This window comes from Sciurus vulgaris, assembly GCF_902686455.1.
Source record: "Sciurus vulgaris genome assembly, chromosome: 2".
Lineage (NCBI taxonomy): Eukaryota > Metazoa > Chordata > Mammalia > Rodentia > Sciuridae > Sciurus > Sciurus vulgaris.
Window position 1 is genome coordinate 38,714,807 of NC_136462.1, and position 6,000 is coordinate 38,720,806.

General features: G+C 54.0%; 1 protein-coding gene across 1 annotated transcript in view; it reads right to left on the bottom strand.

Moving 5' to 3' along the window:
- Positions 1–5,784, bottom strand: part of PLEKHG3 (pleckstrin homology and RhoGEF domain containing G3) — a 42,801-nt gene extending 37,017 nt beyond the window's left edge. The window contains exon 1 of the mRNA XM_079126747.1: positions 5,342–5,784. The gene's annotated coding sequence lies outside the window, so the exon portion shown is untranslated. The remainder of the gene's footprint in view (positions 1–5,341) is intronic.
- Between the last annotated feature and the right edge of the window lie 216 nt (positions 5,785–6,000).

Genomic DNA, 6,000 nt, shown 5'->3' on the forward strand with positions numbered 1-6,000 from the left:
AGAATCCTATATCCTGGCCACTTTCAGGCAGGAGTAGAACATTTGTGAAGCACATGAACATTTCTTTAATTCCTGAGGTTTTGTCACACAGTAGCAGTTTGCTCATCTGACAAGTATTCATTGAATTCCTACTATGCTACAGGTGCTGGGGGTGCAGAATGCACTGGAGGAACTGAACACTGGTTGCCTTTTCCTTTCAACAAACAATTGCGGTCTCTTGGTCAAAAGCCTCTGGTTCATGCACAGTCTCACAGCCTGAAGGGTAAAGGATACAGTTTTTAAGACCTCCCAGGTGCTTGCAAAACCCATCTCTCCTCTTGGGATCCTGTTACCATGATAAAATGAACTTCACTCCTCTTACAGCCCTCCCTCCCAGCTCACCTCAGACTAGCAACAACAAAGCAAATGCTGTTCCACAGAAGGCCACATGCACAACCACCATGGAGTCCACCAGAACATTGTTCAGGCTCTGAGTTCAGCCCCAGAATCCACTTAACATGAAAGAGAGTAGCAACCCTCAAAATCCAGATCTTGAGCTTGAATCTGGACTCCCTCTCCAGAAGCCAGCCAAGAGAACCGTACAAAACCCCTCTCACCTTTTTGCTTGCATTCACAGGTGGCAGCCGCTCACCCAGGCTGGCCCTGATCCCTACCACTGCCTTCCTGTCCCTGGCACAGTGGAACAAAAGCTGGAGCAGATGAAGGCACCACACCCAGACTGCTCTCGAGTGGGAACCAATACAAGCCAAGTCCAGTTCCTGCCCTCTGAGTGCTTCTAATCAAATAAAGCTAACAGAACTAAGCCCCAGCAGGCAAGGCCAAAGGGACTGCCAGCTTCGCCAGATGGGTATACTGCTGATCACAGCTCTGACCCTGCCCAGGTTTTCTTTCTCCTGACTTCAAGTCACCCAACATCGCAAACTTGCTTAAGGCTCCACAGGGCCCTCTCTCCAACTTCCTCTGAAGGCAGATTATATCTAGCTTTACCCCAGCTGACAGGCTCAGAAAGTTCTTTCATCACAGGGCCTGCCTGGCTGTCCTGCGCTGTAGGCACTCAGAGGGAGTGGTCTGGCTGATGATCACTTCCCTGGGCTTGCTTGCCACCACAGTCTCTCACTTCCTGCGCCAGGGCTGGGCCCCCAGGAAACCACTCACCACAAATTTTGACAACAGCATTTTAGATTACACCCTTTTGAGGCCTCCGGTTCTGAGAGGGGAAGAGACTCATCAGAGGGGCTAGGCAGAAAGAGTTTGGAGCTAGCCAGGCCTGACCCCGTGTTCTCACTGTGTCGGTCACTCTGCTACTTTAAATTCTGGGGCATCGTCGGGTACAGTGGCACATGCCTGGAATTCCAGCAACTTGGGAGGCTGAGGCAGAAGGATTGAAAGTTCTAAGCCATTCTGGGCAACTCAGGGAAATCGTGTCTCAAAATAAAAAATAAAAAAGAGGTTGGGGATATAGCTCAGTGGTACAGGGACCCTGGTACCTTAAAAAAAAAAAGTCTGGAATATGGTGGCACATGCCTGTATTGAGCCCGAGCTACTACAGGAGGTTGAGTTGAGAGCATCACCTGAGCCCAGGAGCTGGAGACCAGTCTGGGCAAAATAGTGAGTCCCCATGTTGAAAGTTATTAATCAATTAATTCTGACCACTGGTGAACCTATGTCGAAGGTCTTGTCAGGGCTGCCTCAAAGTCTCCATCAGAATTCTCTTGCCACCTGTGGGCTTTGCTGGCACAGTTCTCCCCACCATCTGCCCCTCTCCCTCTAGATTCCTTGTTCCCACCCCCAGCATAACTGATCCACACAAGGTTAAGGGGAGGGGCGGCCAGCCTTGCAGCTGTGAAGCTAAGCGGGGAGGCCAGGGACAAAGGTGTGATTCATCATTGGTTGCAAACAGGGGGAATTCCAGAGCAAGAGAGGGTCAGGGTTGCCCTGGGTCCCTATCTATCACAGGGGCAAGGGCCAGCACACATCTGGGAGTCCTGTATCCTCAACTATCTACAATCGAGGATAGATAGAAAAGGCTCACTACTAGGAAGGAGTCACTCCGGTCTTTCATTTTCATGACCGTGCAATTCTCCACTGCCCTGTACTTGAAATGAAAAACCCTCATCCAGAGTCCTTCACACTGACACCAAATACCATGCCACTCCTACAGAATCCAGCTGTATTTACTAGACACCTGTTTGCTAAGCACCGAACGCATGTTACTTCATTGCTCATTCTCACAATGCTACATGTGGTAGATCTGATGACTAATTTCATTTTACAGGTGAGAAACACGGGTTCAAAGGAGTTTAGTGCCCAGTCAGCAGCTGTGAGGCTAGTGAACTGTCAAGCCAGGATCTGAACCCAGATGTGTCCAACTCCAAACTCTGCTCCTAAGTGCCACAGCAGATACTGACCTGGGATTCAAGGAAGGGAAATCAGAACTGCAGGAAAAATACCTCCTCTGGGCATCAGCAAAGAAGTCCCTCCCTCGGGGGAACATCTCCTGGCCATCTAAACTGTCATCTCACCTCTTCATGACAATTCATGTCTACCTTCCCTATCACAGTTTTCTGATTATCACTAACACGCCCTATATGTCTATTATCTATCTTGTTTATTGTCAGCTTCCCCCACTAGAAGTCAGCTCTGCAAGGTCAATGGTTGAATAGTGTTATCTTGTTCACTGCTGTGTCCAAGCCTAGCATTTATACATAATAGGTGCTAAATAAATAACTGTTGAATGAACACATGAAATAGAATTAAGAGGCACGAACAAGCATAGGAAGAAGTGGATGATATGTCCCATTCAGGGAAAGAGCTGAGAAAAGACAGTGAGGGAATCCATCTGGATGGGGGTCCCAAGGTGAGCCTGGCAAGAGGAAATGAGGGTCTGCCAGGTCCCCTGGGGGCTCCAGAAGAGATTTCCAGCTGCCAGGGCCCCAGCCTGAGGGCTTCTGGTGGGATAGGAGGGCACCAAACAGGGTAGGCTGCAGCTCTGGAGCAAAAGGCCTGTGGACATGCAGCTGGCCAGAGAGGCGGACAGAGGAGTGGCCTGGGCCAGAGGGGCGCCTGGGAGGGGGGAGGGGCACGGATGAGGAGTTGAAGACAGCCCTCAGTGCAGCTGCAAAGGCGACACCCTCGCATCACCCAGAGTCCCCTCCACCACCAACACAACAGAGAACAGCTTCAGAACTAACCTTCCACAGCCAGGGCCCATGGCAACCTCCTGGGCTTGGGGCCAGAACCTTTGCTAGGTTCTGAGAGTGGGGTGGAAGAGCTGGGGCAAGCCATACATCTGGAAAACAGACCCTCTCACCCTACAGCCCTGGCCATCCCTCAGGCCGTGGCCTTTGGCCTGCTCTGGTGTAAACACAGTGACCCTGGGATAGCAGTGGATTTGGTAAGGCCAGTGTTTACTCTAGAGCTGAGATATTATAAGCCAGGGGAGTAAACGTCCACCCTTGGTTCCTGGTGTCTACGGTCTCTTTGGGGCACACATGGGACCTGTCCAATAAATTGTAAAGCCCTTGAGGGCCCCTGCCAACCACCATGAATCATTTTTTCTTTTTCTTTTGTCTATACACGAGGCTTCATTTGATCCTTACCATAGCCCCTATAAAGAAAAGCAGGCAAGTAACCCCACTTTATTCATGTGGAAACTATGAAAAGACAGGTGAATTGGCCAGGTCATGTTAGGAAAACAGATTAAACAGTGGAGAAATCAGAGCTCTGGTCCCTACTGGGCCAACAGGGACCACAACTGAAATCACCTCACCTCTGTGGGCTCTGCTGCCTTCCTGTGTAAATGGAGTAGGCTGATCTGAGGGGCCTACAGCCCCGGCCACTATACTAATCTTTGATGCTATGCAGTATAGCCAGGACTATAGCAAAAACCGAGGCTGAACTCTCAGTCCAGGGCTCTTTCTACTCCCCCTGGGTCTTCTAAAGAAGGTACCAGAAAAACCCCATGGCGACTCAAATGAATCACTCCCTCAGCAGCAAGGACTTGGCCTGGGGGTTTACTTCATCTCCAACTACCTGCCTCCTCCCCCAGGGTGCAAAGGGGACAGTAGAGGCAGCAGCAGGGGCATCAACAGCAGGTGTACAAAGGGGAGGGGAGCAGCCAGCCAGGTGTGAACCCAGAACCACAGGGAAGGGATGAATTACAGAAAAAAAGATTCACCTTTGGGCCCTTACTCCCTAGGTTTTCTGCTGGGGACATTTGGGATTAGTGAAGAAGAATCCCACTCCCATTCCAGCAAAAAAGAGGTGGGAAAGGTGCTTCCCTGAAGGCCAGGCAGTTGATGTGCTCAGCAGGAGTGACCCCTCTCCCTCTCTGGGCTGTCATTACTCTCCCTGCTTATTATTTCTTGAGCAAGGGCCATATAATCGGGCTGTGTGCGAGAGGCACCGCTGAGGAGACTCTAGGAACCCCCAGGCCTGAGCGCCTCAAAAGGTGATGCAGTCTGGGTTAACTTCTGGGGGCTTTGAAGCAGCGGACCAGCCCCTACATCTGCCAGAAGCTTAGCCAGGGACCTCTAGAGGGAAACTCTTACAGCTCTCCACTCCGCCCCCCTCCCTGCCAAGACTCCCCACCCTCCAACCATTACATTTCGAGCTCCGTGTTTCCTTTTGTTTTCGAAAGGAGCTCCAAAGAGTAAACGTAGCTACCAAAACAACTTACTTATAATTTCAAGTTTGCACGCCTTAACCTGAGATCCCAAACCAAAGGGCTGAGAGTGACCTGCAAATGATCACATCGATTGCAAGAATGGGCGAGGGCCGGCAAGTCAGTGGCAGCCAGAGGCTCTGTACTTTCAGCTCCCCAACACCCAGTTTCTGGCACCCACTCTAATCCCTCTTGGACAGGGAGCTGGGATTCCCAAGAGTGAACACCGTGTGGCACCAACCCGGAACAGGTTGCGGGCACCTCGTGGACTCACGGGACCAGAAGCTCGTGTCCTTCCCCAGAAAGGTCCACAGCCCGAGGCAAGGACCAGCCCACGGCGACCCTGCGCGCAAGGGAGCTGGTGGGCGCAGGTCGCGGGCTTCCCGGATTCCACACTGAGCCTCCGCGGAGCCGCCCGGAGCACTCGCTCCTTTTTCTTCCGGGATGGGAGTGAAAGGACAGAAAATGTCTCCTCGAACGACCCTCCCAGGCTCTAGCCACCTTCTGGGAGGGTTGCCCCGGAAAGAACCAACCCAGCCCTGGGTCCTCCTGGGTAGCCCAAGTCCTCACCCCGCCGGGGGCTGGCACGAGGAGGGCAGGGACCCAGCCTGACTTTGGGCATTGCCACTTCGGCGACTACACGGGCAAACCGAGAGGAGAGAACCCAGGGACGCTTACCGAGCGGTCGCCTCGCCGCTGGCTCGGTACGCTCTTGGCGCGCTGGGCTGTCCAGGTGGCGCCGGGCGGCCGGCGCGAGTTTGAAAGTCGCTCTCGGAAGGGGCTGAGGCTGCCGGCTGCTCCCGCCCACTGCCAGAGGGTCGGCGATGCGCGACGCGGCCAGCTGCGAGCGCAGCCCCTGGGGATCCCAGTCAGCGCGCGGCTTCCCAGAGCCCGGCAGGAAGTCGGGGCCGAGCGGAGCCCGGGCTGCAGCGGGAGGGAGGGAGGGAGCGAGGGAGGAGCGGACCAGGAATTTTTCCAGTGGGTGGAGACTTGGGCCCGCGGCTGGAATCCAGCAATCGGCAGCTGGGCGGGGGTCGGGGGAACCTTCTCTGTGACCCGGGCTGAAGGCAACAGCCGCGGCGGGGCTCGGGCATGGCTAATGATTAACGCGCGCAGGTGGGGCGAGCGCCGCCCGAGGGTGTTGGTCCCGCGGTCGTCAGTCCTTCCCAGGCAGCCTAAGCTACCAGGTCGCACGTCGTGGGGGGTCACACTAGTGCCACAGACCTGACATCAGTGCCTTTCGAGAGAGCAGCGAACACACAAGACATTCCCACCGCATCGACAGGGAACTGGAGGCTCCGCAAAGGGGGCATTCTGCAGTGAGGCACGGGTCGGGA